Source organism: Sciurus vulgaris (genome assembly GCF_902686455.1).
Source record: "Sciurus vulgaris genome assembly, chromosome: 2".
NCBI lineage: Eukaryota > Metazoa > Chordata > Mammalia > Rodentia > Sciuridae > Sciurus > Sciurus vulgaris.
This window is the reverse complement of record NC_136462.1, coordinates 150662639-150686652: the sequence shown is the minus strand read 5'-3', so window position 1 is coordinate 150686652 and position 24014 is coordinate 150662639. Positions and strand designations below refer to the sequence as shown.

The window sequence follows — 24014 nt, the reverse complement described above, 5'->3', positions numbered from 1 at the left end:
AGTAAAGGTCATTAATTAAAAATAAGTATACATACAAAAGAGGTTTTCAAATCTCAATAATAACCAGTCAGGGAAATTACATTTTTTAAGCAAAGGAGAATGATTTATATAAAGAAAACCCATGATGGTATAAAGATAGGAACATAATTGTGATGCTCCCCAGCCCTCCACTAGTCCTCAGACCTCTTATCTCTGAATGACTTGAGGTTTGAACACCTGTGCATTAGAAAATATATGAGAGAAAAAATATTAAGGACAGAATATATAAGAAGAGTTTGTCAGATCTACATTGAAATAAAACCTACAATAAAAATAAAAGTATTCCACAGTAAATGGCAAGACTGCAACAATCCTAAGTGGGAACATTAATTTATTCTAAGCAAGTTTTTCCACACACTTTTTCCATAAATAAATCTATAACACAACCCCAGTAATGATTCTTATGTGAATACAAAATTTTGAGGAAGTTGACAAAAGACTCCTACAACTCATCTAGCAAACAAAAATGTAAAGAAATGTCAGGAAAATGTTGAAAGACAAGCAAGAATAATGAGAAGGACATGCACTATCAGAAATGTACCATAGTGGGGCTGGGGTTGTAGCTCAGCTTGCCTAGCACATGTGAAGCACTCGGTTTGATCCTCAGACAACATAAAAAATAAAGGTATTATGTCCATCTACAACTAAAAATAAAAATAATTTAAAAATTTAAGAAGAATTGTACCTTAGAGCTCTAGTAAGAAAAAGTAGCTGGTAGGAAGCGCCCATATCAAGAGGAAGATCAATGAACAGAACAGGAAGATACTCAGGAACATCTTTGAAGCTACAGTTATAGCAATGTTTTAGTTCCTCAGTGTTGTGATATGGTTATTCAGCTTACCAAATGATCTGGCCTCATCTCGTTGATCTTAAATGGAATCCTATATATTGCTTCCCTTCTGAACTTTAGGTTCTGTTCATTAATCTTCCTGTTGATTTGGGCACTTAATTCCACTTTTATATATAATTTTAATGCACTAACTAAAATAATAATGATAATAATAGAAGGGAGATCAGCAATGGAATCAGGGGAAGGGAGAAGGGGGAGTGAGGGCAAGGAAATGCACTATAATGAGAAGAACTGATAAAACTGACTACATAAAACACGTTAAAAATGAAAATGGAGGGGCTGGGGTTGTGGCTCAGTGGTAGAGTGCTTGCCTGGCACATGTGAGGTTCTGGTTTTGATCCTCAGCATCACATATAAATAAATAAATAAAATAAAAGATCCATTGACAACTAAAAAAAATTTTTTAAATGGAAATGGGAAAAGATTAATAAATCTTTGTATATTGCTTTAAAATTATCAAAAGACATCATTTTGAAAGTCTTTTAGAGAATAAAAATATGAGCCACAGATTAGAAGATATTTGCACAATATATAACAACAAAGAGCTAGTGTCCAGAATAAATTTAAAAAACTACTAGAAATAAATAAGAAAAATACAACTAATTTAAAAATCAGATAAAATATTTGAACAGAGATATCACCAAAAAGGAAATTCAAGTGGCCAATAAATACATTTAAAAGTGCTTAACCTTTGGTCTCCAGAGAATATAAACTAAAACCCCAATGAGATAACCCTATATACTCACCAGGCAAAAATCAGTGTTGGCAAGAATATGAAGCAATCAAAACTCTTGAACCCTGCAGGTTGGAGTGCAGACAGTTACAATCTAATTCTATAGTGAAGTTTGGCAACATCTGGTAAGTTAAAGGAAAGGGGAAGATAACTACATCCTTTAGCCAAGCTAATGAACCACAATGTCAACCTAGAGAAATCTATGGAAGGTGTACTGGGAAATATGCTCAGAATGTTCCCTGAAGCATTTTTTAATACTAATCCCAAACTGTGACCAATACTAATGACCATGAATCAGGGAAAAATATACCTAAACACTCTTAAGTATATATATACAATGGATAACTCTATATACAACTATACAGATAAACATAAATGCAGAATATTGAGGTAAACCTCACTTTAAAAATACAATATGATTACAATATAATCCCAAGTATAAAAAGCAAAAAAAAGGCAAAAGTAATTATCTTGTGGTTTAGAGATATATACACTTAGGTGGTAAAATTGTAATTACAAACAAAGAAATTATTATTATAAAAGCCAGGTAGTTATATTAGCTGCATGTTACTATGCAACAAATTGCCCCAAAACTCAGCAGCTACAAACAGTGAACATTACATCAGGCCATTTCTGAGGCTGGGAATCCAAGCAGCTCAGCTGGGCTACGGTGTTCTCATGAGCCGGCAGGAAAGCTGCAGCCAGGACGGCAGTCATCTTATGGCTGGAGATCTTTTTCCAGTTCACCCAGTGGTTGCTGGTGGAACTTAGTTCTATAGGGATTTTGGACTAAAGGCCTCAGTTCCTCCATACCTGGACACCTCCATAGGGCTACCTGAGTGGCAGCTGGTTTCCCATGAGAAAGTGAGGGAGCCCAAGATGGATGCTGTGGTCTGAATCTGCCCTGGGAGAGCAACATGCCATTTCCATCACATTCTATTGATCACACAGGACCAACCCTGAAACCATGTGAATGGTTGTGAAGACCAAGAGGAGGGAATCAATAGGGACCATCCATGAAGCTGGGTACTACAACAGTGGCTTTCTCTAGGGGGCTGGGAGGAGATTGTATCAGGAAGGGCCACAGAGGGGGCTTCTGAGAAGCTGGCAAGGCTCTATTGTTTGAACTGATAGTGGTGCAGTTGTTAATGTCATAATTATTTGATAAACTGTAACACTTGTATTCTAAGCACTTCCCCTGTAGATAGGTCACATTCCACAATAAAATTTTAAAAAGAGAAAAGTCTAGTTTAAACTACACTAGGGAAATTCCTAATTTAAACTACACTAGGGAAAATTACAACAGTTTAACAATCATGTGAAATCTTGAGAAATCAATGAAACAAACATCACAGTGTAAATAAATGATTCATAAAAGAACTAAAAATGTAACTAATACAAAAAAATAATCTCACAATTAAAGAAATGACAAATTAAAAATGATTTTAAAATATCATCTTTGTCTTGATGTCAATAAAGATATATATTCTCTTACACCATTCAGGGGGAAATTCTTCTGAACATAACTTGGAAATGCATAGCAAAAGTCTTTAAAACATGCAGTGCTGACTCCACAACTTTACTTCCAGGATATTTCTTTGCCTGGAAAATTGTAAGAAATATGTCAAAGACTGTAGTACATAGTCACTGACAATACATTATTCTAGTTAGGAACACAGAAGTCAGATTTCCAGAACTGGAATCCTAACTCCAACACTTTTTACTTTAGGTATATTGTTTTGTGCCTCAGTCTCCTCATCCATAATATGATGGACAGAATAATACCTACTCTTAGGTTTGTACCTTAGTGTTTGCCTAAAGGAAATAATATATATGAACATCTTAAATTCATCACCTGCCATGGTAAGCACTCAATAAATTTTACTTATGTTATTATTAGTAAAAAATTGGAAATGTTTTTAATATCTGATAATAAATAATTATTTAAATAAATTGTAGTATACCCATATTATGCAGTTGCTAAAATTTATGAGGCACATCTGTGTGTATTAGCACAGAAGTATGGTCACAATATATTGAGAAAAACAGGGCAGAAAACTATATATATATATATATTTTACATTTTTATAAACATGTATATGTAATAATACTGGATATATGATCAATATTAAGATTATATATCATATATATTGAAATATATGATAATGGGGTATGGATGACTTTTTTCTCTATTTTACATTGCTTCAATGTAATAGATGATATGTGAAGTACATGCTTAATTTTAAAATTAAACAATCCAAACTATCATACAGAAAAACCAAGAGATTTAAAGGTTCTCACCTATGGCTTTATAAATTTCAGTGCCCTAGCACATTTTACAGATGGTTACATTTTTAAAGTATAAGTATTTATCCAGAACTCCAGAGCATAGCAGCTGTATCTCAAACAACCTTGGATCCCTCCTAGTCCCTGAAGTAGAGACCCAAAAGCTTGGATTCTCTTTATTCATAGTGGTCATGTTCTAAAAAGTCACCATGGACTCTAAATTAGTGAATACTAAACAGTTTTTCCTAGTACACATTAGGTTCCAGAAAGTCTCTGGTCCCATAAGCCTCTAGTATACTGGGAGCTTATCCAAATTCATAAGAAAAATGCTAATATTCCAGTGGATAGACAGACAAAGGGTGATATCCGATCAGTAAATAAACCTATGAAAAAGCCCTAGGCCCACTCTTTCACTCATATTACCAGTTGAATTGTTCATTCATTCATGCAGGCATGTTGTTTTGGTTTGGATCTGGAATGTCCCCCTAAAGGCTCAGGTGTTAAAAGTTTGGTCCCCAAGGCAGCAATATTCAGAGGTGGAGCTTAGGGGGAAGCAATCAGACTTTGAGGATTCTAACCTCATGAATGGGTTAATTCATTGATAGATTCATAATTGGATTGTATTATTGGGAGGTGATGAAAACTTGGTGGGATCAAGTTGGAGGAGATGGGTCATTAGGGGCATATCTTGGAAGTATATTTCTTATCACCATGGCATCTCTCTCTCTCTCTCTCTCTCTCTCTCTCTCTCTCTCTCTCTCTCTCTCTCTCTCTCTCTCTCTGCCTCCCTCTTTTCCTCTTTCCCTCTCTCGTTTTTTTTTTTTTTTTTCTGCATTTCCTGGCTATCACAAAATTAGCATCTTTCCTCCACCATGCTCTTCTGCCATGATAATTTGCCTTGCCTCAGGTCCAAAAAAAATGAAATCAGCTGACCATGGACTCAAACCTCTGAAACCATTAGCTGAAATAAATCTTTCCTCCTTTAAGTTACTTATGTCAGGTATTTTGTTCACAGCAACAAAAAGCTCACTAACACACACATATAGGTCACCTCCAATGTGTACAGCCCATACTCCAAGAACACAGACATAAGGCATTACACCCTTTTCCTGGGTAGTACGGAGACCAATGTGCTGGAAAAGTAGGGCCAACACAAATGAATCCAGGAAGTATGCACAGCCCAGTGTAGAAGTCACTGCCTGGCCTTCTCTCTACTGTGTCTGATGCCTACACTTAGCAGTTCACTGAATGTGGCAATGATTACAGACCTTCCCCATTCCCTCATCTCAAAACACAACAGGTATCAGAGTTCTGAGGCTATCCCAAGGAAGGTGCTGCAAATTGTGATCGCTTGCTCTGTAAATGCTCTACACCCTAAGTCCTGTGACTCTGGTCTATTTTCCATTTCAACATTCTGGAGAGTGGGATGCACTCTACCCAGGAGAATGTCATTGCTGAACAGGAAATTAGACCTTCAAAGAGAAGACTATAATTTAGACACATAGTGGTCACTTAGTCTGAAAACATAAACACAACTTCCAATGACTTTAAATCATTCTCTAGATGAAAACTTTATATTATTCTTGCCAGGTGTGGTGGCATACACTGTAATCCCAGTTGCTTAGGAGGCTGAGGCAGGAGGATCACAAGTACAGGGCCAGCCTCAGTAACACAGCAAGGCCCTAAGCAATTTATTGAGAACCTAAATAAAATGGGCTGGGGATGTAACTCAATGTAAAATGGCTCTGAGTTTAATCCCTGGTACAAAAAAAAAAAAAAAGTATATTATTCCTAAAGAGGATTTGATTAGATTTGTTGACATGTGAAACTGTAATTAACATTATTTATAAAACACCCATTTTTCTTGTTTTTCCCTTTTCTTTTGTGTGTGTGTGTGTGTGTGTGTGTGTGTGTGTGTGTGTGTGTTATGGGGAATGGAACCCAGATCATCATGCTAGGCAAGTGCTCTACCACTGAGCCACATCCCCAGTCCTAAAACCCCTTTATTTTTCTAATGAGTTATTAGGTTTCCTTCCTCTCTACAAACTATGTCTAAAAAAGAGCCAGTAAGACTAAATGCAAGATAAATTCTATGTCTAGATTCTATGCATTCTATGTCTAGAATAAGTGACTAAGATCTTGCACTCAAATATAAAAATGAATAAACTGACCTTTCAATGTCTATCCTACTTGTAAGACCAATAATCACACTATAAATTCCACCCCTAACCTTCCCCAAAATACTACAGGTTGATTATCAAAAAGATTTTTTGTTAACTTTGTAAGTCAGGAAAAGAAAAAATTCATATGAAAAGTACTTTTATGATATACTTTACAAATCTGAAATTAAAGTTTAGCTTACCATATGAAATACATCCTTCATAACTTGCATTGCTCAGATCAAGTTCCATAAAATGTATAAATAATTTTTCAGACAGTAAATACATATTTAATTGATCTATTCTCATAAATGTTATGAAGTTCTTAATTGTGTCATAAACAAACAAGATGTTGATCTTCAATGAATTCCAGAATTCTTTCTTGAATCTCAAAAGTATACAAACAACTTTAGAACATTTTAAAAATATTTTTCTTTTTGTTCTTTGTGAAAGTGCTGGGAATTGAACCCTCTAATACTAAGCTACATCCTCAGACCTAGAACATTTTTTAAAAAGTGAAAATAAGAAAGGTAATATTTTCTGATCTTAAGATTAATGACAGCATATCAGTTCCCCAAAGTACTAAGCTTTGGGGATACAAGTGCTGCCAATTTATTCCAAGAGGTACAAGCCTAGGCTGTCAAGAGTGAAGAGAGAGAATGATACCAGGAAAGATCCTAAAGAGTGTGTGATACAATGTGTGACCATGTACCTTCACAAGAAGTCAAGCCACCAGACAATGTGTTCATCAGGCCATGAGAACAAACTGGACCTCAGAGCAGTCCGTGGCAGAGAGGAATAAAGGGAAATGGAACAGCCAGCACCCTCCTAAGCACAAGCAGCCACACGTGAAGCCAGGTCCTATGCTCCTGAATTTCCCCCAAAGTCAAAAATGGAAGGAAACTATATTTTACAAGCTTGTGGGACCTGAAGGCCATGTTGGTCCAGGGCTTCACCTATAAACTCCACCCTGCTCTGAGAGTTCAACAGGCACTAGTAAAGCTACAGTCAAGGAGGAAAAACTAAAAAACAGGCAGCAGAGTGAAGAATCTCATGAAATGCATAGGTTTGAGTCAATACAGGATTTTTTTTTAAGAGATGATCTTATAAAAGAAGCAGGTGATGTTTCAACAGCAGTTTCTAGGAACAGAAGGCAAATCACCAGGAAGACAAGGGAAGGAGGCAAAAGAAAAGAGAATGTGGGCATAATACAAAGGGACAACCCACCAGGACATGGTGTGGGAACTGCACATGTCCACAGATGACCAGAGCAAGGCCAACAAACACAGGCGGACCTGGCAGCCACAGGAAACTGTACAGGTTTATCCTAAAGGCCCCTGAAGGATCTTTAGTAGGGCATGACATAAATAGGTTTGTGTTTAAGGAAGATTCCTATGGTACTGATGTGGAAGATGGCCTGGAGGGAGCGAAAACACAGAGGGGAGGGGTGGCATATAGGTGATAAGCAATGAGGCCCCATCATGAGGCCGTGGTGGCAATACCGAGAGGCGAAGGCAGACCTTAGAGCACTTAGAAGTAAGATCTACAGAACATAGGCCCTGGAGACATGTGGGAATGGGGGGAATGTCCAGTTGAATGCTAAGCAAATAACTGAGGGCATTCGGACTGTTGGAGGAATGATAAATAGGATAAAGAGAATAACAACATACATTCGATGCAAGTTATTATGCCAAGAGCTTTGCTTTTATTATCAAATTTCATCTTCACTTCAGTCCTTTAAGGCAAGTAAGGTTATTTTCCAGAAACTGAGACATGGAGCAGGGGAGATTTAGATTGCTTGTCTAAGCTCACTCAGGAAAACTCAAAAAACTTAGTTGGTGATACAGGCACATCTATATTTATAGCAGCACAATTCATATTAGCCAAGTTATGGAAGCAGCTTAGGTGCTTGTCAACAGATGAAGGGATAAAGCAAATGAGGCATGTATCCACAATGGAGTTTTACTCAGCCATAAAGAAAAATGAAATTATGGCATTTGCTAGTAAATGGATAGAACTGGAGAATATCATGCTAAGTGAAATAAACTAGACTCAAAAATTCAAGAATCAAGTGTTTTTTCTTATATGTGGAAGCTAGAGAGAAATAAGAAAACATTTAAAAGGTGATAGGGATCTCGTGAAAATAGAAGGGAGATGAGTGGAGTAGAGGAAAAGGATTGAGGGGGAAAGGGATGGGACTGGACAAGGGAGGAACTAAGGTATGAAATTGACCAAATTATGCTACATAAATATATGAATATATCACAGTTAATTCTACCTTTATGTATATCTATAAAATACCAAATTGTTTTTAGAAAAACCGCGTATAAATAGAAGGAAGACGAGTAGAGGAAAGGAGGGAAGGAAGGAAGGAGGGAAGAGAAAACGGAAGTACTGAGAATTATAATAGAGCAAATTATATTTGAAAGTCAAAATGAACCCCAACATTATGTATAAGTATAATGCACTAATAAAAACATTAAAAATGTTTTTTAAAAAAAGCTTAGGGCAATCAAGCTCCAGGGCTCTTTTCTGAACAAAGAATGTTGGTGTGATAAAAAAAATTTGGATTGAAAAAGAAATACAATTTGAAACCCAATTTGAGGTGTGTGGATGGCATCCAAGTAGAGATGTCCTTGAAAACTACCTAGAGCTTGGGAGAAATGTTAGGAAGCAGAAATATAGATTTGGGATTATCAGTGAAAGATCACATGGGTCACCATGACAACATCAGTGTCACCAGGAATCATCCAGAGTATGGACAGAGGGAAAAGGCAAGAGCATTGGGAATAAACTGCTTGTGCTCAGTGATTTTAAACAGGTGGACACAAAGAGAGAGGCCAGAAAATAAGATTATAGGCAGAAGGTTAAGAGTTTAAGCAGCAGACTGGAGTAGTCCACAGTAAGCATTTCCAGGAAGAAGTGGTCAAATGTGTGACAGAGCAATGTTGCCCAAAAGGATAAAAACACAAATGCCTGTTGGACTCATCTTTTAGGAAGATTTCATAGGATCATTGGCCATGATCCCCAATAAGCATGTGAAAACAATAGGAGATATGCTTGTAAAAGCCTGACGATCAAGAGAAGAGTAAGATGAGGGGAGACAAAGTCAAGAGAAGGAATTAAAGAGCTGCCAAACTTGAGTAAATATCAGTAAAGGAGATATTAAAGAGAAAGATGAAGGGGAAAGGTTGGTACTGATGCTATGGGGCCTGGGGCTGTAGAGGGTCTAGAAGAGCCACCCTGAAGGTGGAAGAGGAAGTCACTCTGTGAAGTAATAAAGGATTAGTGACTTACTCTGAAGCTGAAGCCACAGATTTGGCTTCACGAGCACAATTACAAGAGTATCTCCAGCAGTTCTAGGCAGTCACTAGTTTAGAGAGAAAATTGATGTCCGACTGCTGGAAGGCTTGAGATTTTTATAGGAGACCCAGGAAAGACAATGGAAGGTGGACTTGTAGGAGGTCAGTGAGAAAAGGGATGCCCTGCATGGAATCTGGGCAGGCAGGGAAAGGAAGAGAAGCCCTAAGATATCCACCTTTGGAAAAAAGTTTCAGGAAAAAAAGCTTGGTCTGCCAAGCTAGATAAAAAAACAAGCACGGAACTTTCCCACTGACCTGGCAGCACAGCTCAATACTGCACGGCCAGAGTCATCAACAAGCTTCCAGCCATAACATCATCAACAGTCATACTGTACTTATCAACAAATGCTAAAACCTTTCTGGCCCCACCTACTCCCCTGCCTCCTACCAAAACACTTTCCAAATCAGTATCAGGAGAGGACAGGTAAAAGGAAGAGGAGGCCCTTCAGCAGGAAAAGAGCAATTAGTAACACCTAAACCAAGTAGGTCAGGCTCAAATCCCAGATCTACCAACTTGTAAGTTAGTGATCTAGGACAGTATACATCCACTCTGTTCTCAGATCCCTTATCTATAAAATAGGAAAACCACCTACTCAATACAGTTGTAAGATTAACTCACTTAGAATATGTAACATACTTACAGCAATACTGTGTTAAGTATTAAATGATTTTCTTATTCCTTCCCCTTCTCATGGAAAACTGAAGGAGATACTGTCTCTTCCCCTAAGGTGAGTCAGGGAGGATGCCAAGAAAACCATTTTCAAAGATTGGAGATGGCTTTGGGGAAGGAACACTGTGCTCTGTGGCCCTCAGAGAGTATGAAAGAAGCCCCCAGTGGTTTCTCCAACTCAGCAAGAAGCTGTAAATTAGAAAAGCAGCAGGAAGGAACTTTCCCTTTCCAGGAAACCACAGGAAAAGAGGATGGGATTATATACCACCGATGGAACCAAAGGGAGACCAAGTTGCCCCTCCAGAGGAGGAGGTCCTCAGCAACAGCGATACTACAGAGATGCTTCCCCCCAATTTCTTCTCCTCATGTCCTGCAAGGCCTCCATCATATGAGAACAAGAAGAACCAGGGACCTACACACATCATCTGTGGGCAGAAGACACATAAGAACTCAGCCTCCCCAGCTGTCCTCCTGGTATCCAGCACTGAGAGAAGGTGCTTTTGCCAGAGGAAGAGGGAGCAAATGCACCAGCACCTGGCCTCAGCCCCTCCTCCACTGCTAGTGCCAGGATCCTGTCTCTGCCCACACTGTAGGGGACAAACTTTTAAGCAAATTGAAAACTGTTGTTTTGAAAACAAAAAGGGCCTAAGTCATAATTACAGAAATGAAATGTTTTAAAAACTGGGCATGGCAAGAAAGCTATGGCTCTGTTTAAGGTCCTCTCAAGGGTCCTACTCCACAGAAGGAAGAATTGTTTGCTTCAGCACAGTGAATAGCAGTGATGGAGTAAAATAAACCCAGTTTATAGGTATGAACAGAGCTGAGACCTCTCAATGAACAAGACAATAAACAAGATCTTCAGCCTGAAGACTCTCCACGGCCACCTTCACCCCACCTGTTTCAGTGCCTGAGCCCATCAGAAACCAACCCAGCAGGGCAAAGGCCCCAGACCTTCCAGTAGCTCAGCTCTGCCATTTCTCATGCTTTGGGAACCCTAGAATACCTGTGTTAAGCCTTGGGAAGTGGACCCACGTTAAACCATGCCCAAGTGTCTAGTTTACTAGGAGAACTTCTGCCTTAGTTTATTATATACCAGTTTCCCTCTGGAAATTCCAAGCCATTTGGCTACTGCCCTGACAACTAAAATATTTCAAAATGGTTCTCTCCTTGATGGCTGAACTCTTACCCTATCAGTTCCTCTCCTAGTGGACATTTCAATTCCTCTTCTTAGAGGCATGGCAGCACTTCTGACAGGGGACTGACAGACATAAGTGGCAGAAACATTAAGTTAAGGGGATAAATTCACAAAATGGGTCCCTGTGCTAACCTCCACATGCTTCTTTTCTAAGAAACAATTTACCGACAGCCCTGACTGGCTTAAGTGTCAGGATACTTTACATTCCTTAGCAAACTATCTGTTATCTACAGGACAATGCAGGCCCAAAATAATGTCAATAAGAAGAACACAGGTTACCCTCAAGGAGGGAACTTTTGTGTTTTATAGACCAGGTTCCGGAATTCAGGAAGATAAGAATAATTCCCCCTAACCAAAAAATCTGTAAGAATATGTTCCAATTAGAACTGGTCAGCATGGGCCAAAGTGACCTAGAGTGGTCCTGGCAGTGGGGACTTAAAAGTCTGATGTAATCCTGCTGCCAGTCAAAATTCAAGAAGTGGACCCGGGTGGCACTCTCTGGAATCTTCCCTAGGACCCAAATAAAACTGGAGTCCAGTAGAGGCATGCTGTTCCTTTCTTCTCTGAGAGGACTCCCTCTCTCTTTTGAGAGTGTCCTCGTTTCCTGTCTTTCCTATCCCTTCTAATAAACTCATGTTTGTTACTGAGCAACAGGTCTAAAATCTTTCTGACTTGATCACAGAATCAGGGTTCAAAGGTGGGGCCGTCTTCATGCTGCCTCAGTTTCCCAGAAGACCCCAGCCCTGTAACATTTCTACCTTTTTTGGTCCCCCACTATAACACCTTTGGAGTGCTTAGTCAAGGTCGAAGTCACCACATCTTGTTGGGTATCCCACTAAAACTGCTGACCACCCTCAAAAGGAAAAGCTCCACAACATGATCCATTCTCCAGGCTCACCCCTTCCCACCTGCCCACCCTAACGATCTGGCATGGAACAGTCAAGACCACTTGGGTTATGAATGTATGGGGGAGCTTCAGACTAGAAAGTAGCTTCAACAGAACCAAAGGAATAGGCTGATTTCAGAGTAGTAATTCATGGGATGGAATTTAAGATTTCAGGGCGAAGCAGGCCTGGGAGGTGCCAAAGGTTCTCATCTGGCTTTGGGATAAGTGGATGCCCTGTGGGAAGTGAAGACTGTCATCTTGGAGGACAGCCAAAAACTGAAATGTTAAGAACTCACCCACTGAGCTACTGACCTGCCTAAGACCAAGCTGGCATGTCCTGGTGCCAAGGCTCAGAAGGGGATCATTTAATCATGCCTCAGAAAAGGGGGGACCCAAAGGGGTATCTATGTGATTGTTTGTTTTCTTTAACATTTTACTATAGAAAATTTTGAACATATCACAGAGTAGACAAAACATTGTAATGAACTGCCATGTACCCTAGCACCCAACTCCAATAATTGTTGACATTTTGTCCATTTCATTTGACCTGTATCCACCCCCCACCACCATTAGATTATTTTAAAGCAAATTCCAAACATCATATAATTTCATTTGTAACTATTTCAGAATACCTCTAAGAGATAACTCTTTTTTTTTTAACCTAAGAAACTATGATAACGCCTAAAAAGATATTAACAGTAAATCCTTAATATCATTCAACATCAGCCAATGGTCCTATTTCCCCAACAGACCAGACTCAAATGTCTTTTGACAAAGGTTTGCTTGAAGGAGATGCTAAAAGGCTCACAGGTTGCACTGGGTTGATTTGTCTATGTCTTAGTTTGGTTTTCCCCAGAAATAGACCCTGAGGCAATGATTTCTGCAAATACTTTGAGAGGCAATCCCAGCAAAAAAAAGTGGGGAAGTAAGCCAGGGAAAGGAGGAATGCCAACACAGGATCCATTACCACTGGGGATTAATGGGGCTCAGTCCCTCTGGGCAACTCTGGGAAACATTGTGTGGTACTATTCAGAGTTTTCCCAATTCTAGGGGTTAAAGAGAAGGAAGCTATCACTATTTCCCCATCCATTATTGGTTGAGGTTTGCTGCCAGGGGCATTAACTCTCCAGGCCATTTATTCTCTGGCTCTGCTCTGCTTGCCAAGTGTCATATTAGGAACAGAATAGAAGTCCTCAGGCAGAGGGTCACAGGTGTTCTTAGCACACAGCCTCCAGCAAGCTATAGAGATAAAAGCAGTATGACAAAAAAAAAAAAAAAAAAAAGTAGAATTACCATATGATCCAGAAATCCAAATATATTCAAAGGAAATGAAATCAGTGTGTTGAAGAGACATCTGCACTCCCATGTTTATTACAGCACTAGTCACAATAGCCAAAAAATGAAATCAACCTAAGTGCCCATCAGCTGATGAATGGATAAAGAAAATGTGATACATATACACAAGTGGATACTCTTCAGCCATAAAAAGGATGAAATACTGTCATTTACAACAACATGGATGGAATTGGAGGCTAGCGTGTTAGGCAAAATAATCCAGGCACAGAAATACAAATACAATATGATCTCATATCTGTAATCTGAGAAAGTTTATCTCATAGAAGTTGAGAGTAGAAAGGTGGTTACCAGAGGCTGAGGAGAGTAAGAGGGAAGGAGGAACAAAGAATTGTTGACTAGTCAATATTATCTTATAATTAGGAGAAAGAAGTTCTGGTGTGCTATTTGACTATAGATAATGATAATGTGCTGTACATATTTTTTAAGCTATAAGAAAAGATTTGGAATGTTTTCACCATAAATAAGTGATAAATGTTTACTATTATGAGATATCCCCCAAAACCTCATGTGTGAGACAATACAAGAACTTTCAGAGGTGAAATGACTAGATTATGAGAGCTGTAATCTAATTGTGGATTAATCCACTGATATGGATTAACTGGGTGGTAACTATATGCAGGTAGAGTATGGATGGAGGAGGTAAGGTACTAGAGATATGATTTGGGGTATATAATTTGTCCTTGGGGAGCAGAACTCTATCTGCTTCCTGATTGCCATGTCCTGAGCTGCTTTCTTTCATGCCCTTCTGCCATGATGTTCTACCTCACCTCAGGCTCAGAGTTATGCAGTTGGCCAACCATAAACTGAACCTCTGAAAGCACGAGCCAAAATAAGCTCCTCTATGTTGTTCCAGCAGGTTTACTGAGCAGAGAGATGCAAAAGTTGACTCTGCATCCTGAAACAATGTTTCAGGGGATAGTGTGTTTACCCTGATCTGAACATTACATGATACATACATATACTGAAACATCACATGGTACCCCATAAATATGTACATATTTTTATATATGTTAAAATATCAATAATGTATCAGCTAAATATTTTTAAATTACATCAATTTAAAACAGAAGAGTGGAGGGAACATGGGCAGAACATCAATTGCAAATGCCATAGTTCCTTTAAAGTTTCTTTCATGGACATTTCCCTTCCTGTCTTTGTCTTTGCCCTTCATTTATCAAAAAATATATCATTTGTCCTTAATATTTTCATATTCTAGATCTGGAAGAGTGTATCCCCCTTGTGTTGTGTAATATGTTCCTCTATCCCCTCATATTTTTGATAAACTAAACCAAAGACTGATCAGATCCTGATTCTGATCAGGTGATGCTGTGGCCTTCCTATCGCATCACATCAGGAAATGCTTCTAATGACTAAAGGTTTGCTTGACTTGAAACAAGTTGTTTCTCCTTTCCATCAGGTGGTTATATTGTTAATTCTCCATAATCCCAAGCAGGCCAACCTCTTCGTTGATGTTGCTGTGGAAAATGGACAAATATAAAGTAGACAAGTCAGACTCTATCATTCAAAGGCCTTGTTGTTAAATTTCAAGCAGGGTTTTCTTATGACTTGGAACAAACATCTGAACATGTCATGTACTCCTCCACTCCTTAGAGCACCTTTCAAACATCATGTTCCTTTGGAATCCAACTTGAATATCAGAACAGTGCAAGCACCACATATATTTCTGACCTTGAATTTCAAATGTGTGAATCTATTTCCACTTAAGCTTCAACAAATTGCAAAGCAGAGAGACAGATTCTCTAAATCTTACCAACTCCGTTTCATTAAAAGTCTGCCTTACTGCCCTGTAATGCGTGATAAAATTAAATCCAGAGAATCATTTAGTCTGAAGCAGTGTGTCACTTAGTACAAGTTGAAGATCTTTAGCCATTGGGTTTAGAAGGAGACATTTTTTGTTTGTTGGTTGGTTTACTTTTCCAACGTCCTTCCCACTAGCCTCCATTAAACTTTCTCCATACCGATGTCCACATTGTCCACTCAATCATTCAAGAAATGCTCAAGACTATGCTGGTCACTGGTGGGAAAGAGTTTGTCTTGCTCTCTGTGATGCCAATTTCCTCAGCATTATTCCAGACTAACACTACATGTCCTCTTAAAGAGATCAGGCCCACTATGGCTGTTGCTTGTCTTCTAATAGTGACAAACTAAGTGATGTCATAAAGAAACATTGGGAGACAAACTCAACTCAGCAATATGTGGAGCTGGGCTCATGGTCAGTAAGCAATCCTGTCATTTTCTTCCCATGACAGTACCTCTCACCTCACCCTGGAGTCATCCATTTATGCATTTGTCCACCAACATGCATGAGGACTTCTCATCTCTTACTTTTCTCTGTATCCAACAGGGTCGTGGACTCTCCCCAGCACACAGCAGGTCCTTGCCAGTCATCATTCCCTAACAAAATAGGACTTTCCATTTTTCAACATTAAGGTCTTAAAGTTCTTTGAGAGCTTCTGTGCTACAAAAATGGCTTGTCAAACTACTGTTCTTCCCCAACCCCTGCTCCTACCACATACACACGCCTGCCCATCTATCCACCTGTAGAAACATCCAGGTCAATCACATTTAGTTTATATATTATCCCATCAAAACTACCACCCATTCATTCATCTTCTGATTTAAGAGAGTCTTCAATGTTTATGACACTACTCATTGAGAAAATGGCCTTAATAATTTAAAACTTGATGACTGTGTAATTAAAAGTGAACTACGTCCAGAGGATGATATTATGCCATGTACTGTTTTTCCTCATGTGTAGATCTATTCCATCTAGAAAGAAATCCAGTAGCATGCTTTTATACACAGCTGCATCAGGCTGAAGCAGGTCATGGGTGAAGTTGACTGTGACATCACAGAGACAGGGCTTTGCTTCTGAGATAGGAAGAGAGCACTGATTTCCTGTTTATCTTTGGAGCATCGGCCCCTTCCTCACTGATGCCCAGGGTGTATATTTCCACCCCACAAATAACATTTTCTACCCAATATTTTACCAGAAAAAATAGTCATCCAGTCACCTTGATTTCTTCTCCACATGGCAGCTGAGCCTGTGTCCCTCTGGCTTTGATCCACTAGTGACCAGCACAGAAGTCATCTGGGACATCTGTGTAGAGTGAAACCTCTGCTCATCAAGGTCAGTTGAAAACAAGAAAGGGCAAAGCATTCAGTGAAAGGCCAATGTGCAGCACACAGCAGGAGTAAGGCAGCCTAGACTCAGAGGAGGAGAGGCCAAATGGCCAAGCATGGAGACCCTTTCAGGACTCCAGAGTCATCCATCTCCCAAGGGTACTTTATACACAAGATCATTAACCTCTTTCTAATCTCTTAGTAGACCTCTATGGGTCATACAATTCTGTAGCCAGTGACCCAAAATTCCCAGGCACAGAGAGAAGTTTTAGCTACCTTTCATTTATCTCATCTATCACTCTGCTTCTGACAACCACCACTAGCCCCCACCAATAAGCACAATCCTGATCCACATACTATTCACTATTTCCCAAATAGTCCTAACTCCCCTGCTTGTTTTCACCTGGCATTTTGGTTTTAGCCTCTTCATTTTAGTTATAGATGGAAGACTAGTTATAGTGACTTTCCTAAAATCACAAAGTAGTGACAAATTGAAATCTAAAATTATATCCCAGGGACACTGCACCATTCAATATTAAAGGAAGTTCAGGTTTCCACTTATGGAAGAATAATACAGTTTGCAAATACAAACACTAGTAACTGAGAAAAGTTTCTGAGTAAGGCTGGCACATCCCTATTAAGAAGAAGGAGTAAACATCCTGAAAAAGTAAACTGAATGAAGTTGAAAACAGGGACTTGGACAGGTATATGGACTCAGAGGTGAACAGTTTTACCCCAAGATAATGGAAATTTTAAGTGGTTTCTTGCCTCTTTCCTTAAACTTTACTGTGTGACCTGAATTTTCTTCATGGGTAGGTATTTATGGGTATAATTAAGAAAAAGAGACCAATGAACCTGACCTGCCAAAGTCATACCTGAAAACCAGACTTGCTCCCTAGGAGTCACACAAGAAGTAACATCTGCCCATTAGAATGCAGTCTGAAGAAGGGGAATGATATTGGCCAAATTATATTGTTATATGCCATGCATGTATGAATATGTAACAACAAATCCCACCCTTATGTACAACTATAATGTGCCAATAAAATATGGAAGAAAAAAATAAAAATAAATATGCAAAAAAATGCAATCAAATGAAACAAAGCATTCCATGAGCCACAAACCAAACTGGTGATTTATTTACAAAGGCACCTCATTCCCCACACAAGCTAAGCTGGCACAAGAACTGCTGGATTTGGGGGAGCTCTCCATACTATGCTAGTGCCCAGCATTATGGGATCTTTGACAAAATTCAACATGCAACTTCTAGGTCAAGAGAGGCAGATAATTAACAGTGCTTGAATGCTCACTTAAGTCCTCATGAAAACTAATAAAATATGGGCAAGAGAGTAGCAATAGTTCTGGAAAATAAAGATAAGAGTTGACCACATGCCAGAATCAGAAGAATCTTCTGATGGGAAGGAATTCAGGTGTAGAGTCACTAACCAATGAACACCAGTCACAAAACCCAATGAAGCTGCAATGTTCAGCTGGGCATATGATGAAACTGCAGTGTATTGAAGGAAACACACGCTTCCTGCCATAGATTTGTGTACTTACCATCCAGTTTTCTAGCAGGCAGCAGAAAAATAACCAACCAGCTCTAACCAAGTAGTTTCCCACACACAAAATGGTTTCCCACACACAAAAGTGAAGTGTGTTAAGGAAGAAGTACCATTTCTAATCAATGCAGAGAGCACCATATGAGCTAGCAGTGGCCCCAGAGACATCCTGATCTCATGGACTGCTCCTAACAAAAACCTAGAGGGATTTGATTCAAATCACATAAGCACCCTGAGATTGATTCCCCATGCTCCACCAACAACTTTTGTTCCTCATCCACCCCAAATCTACAGCTTCCAGAGAGCAACCCAGCCTGATGCATGGATGACCAGACTATCTGCATTCCCATGAGTGTGGGCTCCTCAGCTGGAGACAGTGCCTGTAGATAGATGTATGTGTTCATGCACTGAATGATTGATCAAGGCTGCACTCGGATCCAGCAGGTCTGTTTTCCATCAGTGACAAAATGCCTCTGATAATCAACTTATAAAGTGAAAATATTTTATTTCAACTCAGTTTTGGATGTTTCAGGTCATGGACAGTTGACCCTTGTTGACTTTGGAACTGTGGCAAGGCAGGAATGCATGACAGAGAAATCCTATTCATGTCATACAGCAGGGAAGCAAAGACAGAGTAAGGAATAGGGTCCCAATATCCCCTTCAAGAGCATGCCCTCAAGGACCTAACTTTCTCCCACTGGGACCCACCTTCTAAAGGTTCCAGTGCACAGACTAGGCCAAGCCTTTAACACATGGACTTTTGAGGAACATTTCAGATCCAAACAATAGCAGAGACTGACATCCATTTTATCACTTGTCAGAAATGGATGAAGAGAGAAGAAAAAACATTCAGCCAAAAAAAGTTGGCCAAGATGAGCTACAGATCAGGATTGTCTCATTGGAGATGCCATCCACACAGTCCCTGGCCCCAGACATGAAAAGCAATTTTGCCAGGGTCAGTGATAACCCTGCAAGCAATCAGTGTTTCCACGTCCATGCACCAACACTAGGCCTATTCATGGTTAAGTAAATGGAAACAAAACAGCCAGATGTCTACGACCAGAATTTGAAGCATAAGAGAACAAAAACTATTCCTCAAAGAACAGAATAAAACCTTCTTGAACATAGATTTACTGCAGAGAAGAGCAGAAATTGCTTTAAGTTCACAAGAGGAAATGAGGGCAGATTCCCTCAAATCAGGTCAGGCACAAGATAGAAGAGGCAAATATATAAAACAATTAACTGAGGAAAGACGAGACTGCACAGAAAATAATAAAAACACCACAGCCAAATTATAAGACATGCAAGGCATAGAGGCACATGCTAGAAAAAGACATGAGGAAATAATCAGATCGAATGGAAAGGAGGGCCAACTAGATTTGTCATGTCAATAAACTGATGGCAGGACGGGGGAGAAACAAGGGACCTCTTCCATATTAAGAGATTTAAGAAGAATCTAATTCCACCCATATGTGGATCCCAAAATAATTAAAAACAGGTACCCAAATACTTGTACATGAGTATGTGGCCTGAAATGTTTATGCTCCCCCAAAAAAGAATTCACATGTTAAAACCCGAACCCATGTGTGATTTTATTTGAAGGTGGGCCCTTTGGGAAGTAATTAGCTTGAGAAGACATGACAGGGTAGGGCCACCATGATGGGATTAGTATACTTACGAGGAAAGGAGAGGAGAGAAGGAAACAAAAGGGTAGCTGTTTTCAGACCAGGAAGAGGCTCCCACCAGGAACAAAATCTGCCAGTACCTTGATCTTGATCTTGGACTTCCCAGGCACCAGAATTAATAAATTTATGCTGCTCAAGCCACCCAGTCTATAATATTTTATTTTAGTACCTGAACTGACTAGGACAAGGATTCTTAGTAGCACTATTCACTATATACAAAAGATGGGAGACCCCAAAAGCCCATCAAAGGATAAATGGATAAACAAATTAGGATACATTCATAAAATGGAATATTATTTAGCCATAAAAAGGAATGGAGTACTGGTACACATGCTTATTGGGATAAATCTCAAAAATGTGCTAAGAAGCAAGACACAAAAGGTCACATATTGCACAATTCCATTTATAGGTAAATCCACAGAGACAGAAAACATATTGGTGATTGCCTAGGACAGTGGGCATGGGGAATTGACAGTAACTGGTACAAGGGTATGGGGGTTTTATTTTGGGGAATGAAAAATTTTTGAAACTAAGTAGAGATGATGATTGCACAACATTGAGAATTTGCTAAACATCACTGAATTATTCACCATAAAGTGGTTAATACTTTTGTAACATGAATTTCACCTCAATTTAAAAAAAAAGGGGGGGGGTTTTAGAAGACATAACAATCAAATGCAATGTGTGGTCATTGGTTAGATCCAGGTCTGTACAGGCCATCTATAATTGGTATGTGGGGAGGATTAAGAAAATCCGAAGAGAGGTTGGGCATTGGAGAACATAAATAATCATTGCTAAGCATGGCAATAGTAACATGGCTAAGTAGAAAACGGTTAACAGTTTTTAGACGTGCAAACTGAAGTGTATTAAATGTCACTGTATCTGTTAAAATACTTCAGAAAAAAAGAAGAAGCAAAGATGGCAAAATGTTATGAAATGCTATGTGATAGAAGCAGAGGTATTTGTTGTTGCTGTTGTTTTATAGTCTTCAGTATGTTCTGAAATTTTTCATAATAAAAGGTAAAAAAAATCCACTGTAACAAGTAGAAAATAAGCATAGACTTTACAATGCTAAAAATGAAATCAGTCGGGCACAGTGGCACATACTTATAATCCTAGCGCTCAGGAGGCTGAAGTAGGAGGACCACAAGTTCAAGGTCAGCCTCAGCAATTTGGTAAGGCCCTAATCAACTTAGCAAGACTCTGTCTCAAAATAAAAAATAAAAATGGCTCAGTGGTAAAGCACCCCTGGGTTTCCCCAAAAAAGTAATCAATGGCAAAAAGAAGAAATACTTCAAAACTGGAGCAAAAAAAAAAAAAACCTAAAAACAAAAATTGGTACAAAAAAAATAACATTTTTTTTCTTATGACCTGTATTCTTCTCTAAAATTTTTAAAGCAAGTTAATAAATGAAGGAACAAAGAATAAGCATCCAACCAATGTCCAAATATTTCCCCCCAGAAGAAACCCAATGTAGAAACACTAACAGAAAAAGTTTCCCCTTACAAGAGGATTTCTGTTTGGCCCAGTTCATCACATATTACCAAAATTAATGAAAAGAAATTCACTGATAAACATGTTCTGGTGATAGGAATAAGAAGTTATAGAAAATTTTGAAGGACAAAGAGATTATTTGAAGGGGTTACAAATTAGGATGACCTAAAAAAATTTCCCCCAATAGGAGATATTAGAAGATAATGCAGCAATATCTGTGTTTTCTTAGAATATTTGTGACTTAAAAACTACTATATTCTAACACATTGTTCATGACAGAATGCAACTGAAAACAGTTTTAAATATGCAGTCTCAAAAAACATATGGTGTAGCTTTCTTGAAAAATGTACTTTAAAATGTGCTTCATGTCAGACAGTAGAAGAAAACAAGAACTCAAAATGGCAAAAAGTGATCATCAAATGAGCTTAAAATAAATGTAAGCATAATATATGACAGGATTATAAAGAGAAAAGTCAATAAAATTATTTGTTAAATGTTAATTTGAATAGCATTAAATTATCAGAAAAGAAAATACAGAGAGAAAAATAAGCCATAATCAAAGCAAGCAAGAGAGAAATAGAAGAAAAAATTGAGATTGTCTATCAGGGAGAATGAATATCTACTTTTTTCTTAATTTGATCAATTCTACAAATATAGATTAAGAAGTACTTTGAAAATGTATTAGGATCCAATGTATTAGGATTCAAAATGATCAAACTATGATCTAAACACAGACACAAAATAAAAGTAAGAGCAGTTCACAGTGTGAAGCTGGAGCTGAAAACAAAGAATGAGGAAAGTTAAATTATATAAATTAGATCAAGAGTATACATGGTTTAAATTTCTTCATTAAATAATGGGCAATGACCATCAAAATTGGATCAAACATAGTACCTGCTCTTTAAAATGACACTACAGTGTGACTCTGAAAGAGGACGATAAACGGAAGGAAAATAATCAGTAGGCCATATTCATATCAGTCTGAGTAGAATGAAAGCAAAAGGCAGAAAGTAGGCTTCAAAAGGGTCATTTTATTTTACTGAAACACAATCAGCAATAAAGAGTTAGGGAAACTAAGGCTTTTGCATATTAAGGTACATATATTCAAATAAGAGAGAAATATGACAACCGGCTCCTGATTGAAAACATCCATCAGAGTCCTTCCTCTTTAGCACCAACATTCTCCCCATAACAAGCAAAGGACTGTATGATATTGGAAAATAACTAGATCCTCTTTGAAAACTGGGACAGCTCCCAACTTACTGGCAGCAGCTTTGAGAAATTTCTGAAAGATGGAAAGGAGTCAGGCATTCCTAAGGCAATGACTGATCAATCTTACTGGCCTGACTGGCATATTCAGTGGCATAAATAAGGGAGCTGGGGAAAGAAGTACCACAGATGCTCCTACAATAGCACTTGTAGTTACTGATGAGGGCAGAATGCCTTCTCTAGCTCTGGGCAGACATACAAACAGTAAAGGAACTGTTGGCACAGCAGTGAAAGCAGCTCCCACTGGAGACTTCCCCTTGCTGCATTCATCTATTTCTACAAATATTAAGTACCTACTATGAGACAGGCACTGGAACTGGGAACACAGTAGTAAATAAAACACATGATCCCTGAAATCACAGTGATTGCAATCTAATATGTAGCCACTGGCCACAGATGGCCATTTTATTTTATTTTAATTAATTACAATTTTAAAAAATTAGAACTACAGCTTAGTCACACTAGCCACATTTCAAAGACTTGATAGTCAGGTATGGCTAGTGACTATGACATCAGGCAGCTCAGATCCCAGAACATGTCCATCATCACAGAAATTAGCACAAGGCAGCACTGGTCTAGAGCAAGGCCCTCCCTGTTCACCCAAGGTGTTTGCAACCTTCCCTTGGGAAGCTAAATTGTCACTCTAAGCCTCTCCCTTCTCTCCCCATCTGGGTTGAGAGATAGCATATCTCACCTGCTGAAACTAAACACACTAAGGTTGCTTTTTTTTTTTTTTTTTTTTTTTTAAGAGCAAGGAAGAAAATTGCCTGACATATGAAGAAAGTTGGTAATAATCAAATAAGAGAACCATCTGAGAAACAAAATAAGTATGCCCACAAGAAGCAGGCTTACAGAAAGCAAGCGAAGAAAATGTGAAAATGGTTGACTTATTCCAGTTTTAGGTTTGGATTCATAATGACACAGCACATCTGGAAAAAAGGACAAATTGAGATTAAGACTTTTATGCGTAACTGTTAAATTGAAACCAAGATAACATTAAAAAAATAGTTTTCATATCAAGGAAAACCAAATCAAAGGCTTAGAAGAAAAACTAGAGAAAATTCTCTCAGAACTTAAAAAAGGATCAAGAGATATGTTTGTTGAAAGAAGAGATTTGGAGAACCAGATATAATATAATATAATATAATATAATATAATATAATATAATATAATGTAATATAATGTAATAATAATGTAAGAATTTCATATGGTTAGAAAAGAGCAAGATAGATATAAAGTAAAAACTGTCCAAAAAAATGAATGTAATTTGCAATAAAAACTACAAACAGGAAAACAATACAATGCAAAAAAAAGTTTGAAAAAC

The 24014-nt window shown here is 38.5% G+C and overlaps 1 protein-coding gene across 5 annotated transcripts in view; it reads right to left on the bottom strand.

The window, feature by feature from the left end:
* The window catches only part of LOC306654118 (endophilin-A3), a 578788-nt gene that overhangs the window by 486892 nt on the left and 67882 nt on the right, over nucleotides 1-24014 (bottom strand). For 2 of the 5 annotated variants that reach the window (XM_079127383.1, XM_079127384.1), the window contains exon 2: nucleotides 1636-1687. The exons of the other annotated variants lie outside the window; for them this stretch is intronic. The gene's annotated coding sequence lies outside the window, so the exon portion shown is untranslated. The remainder of the gene's footprint in view (nucleotides 1-1635; nucleotides 1688-24014) is intronic. 5 annotated transcript variants of the gene reach the window in all.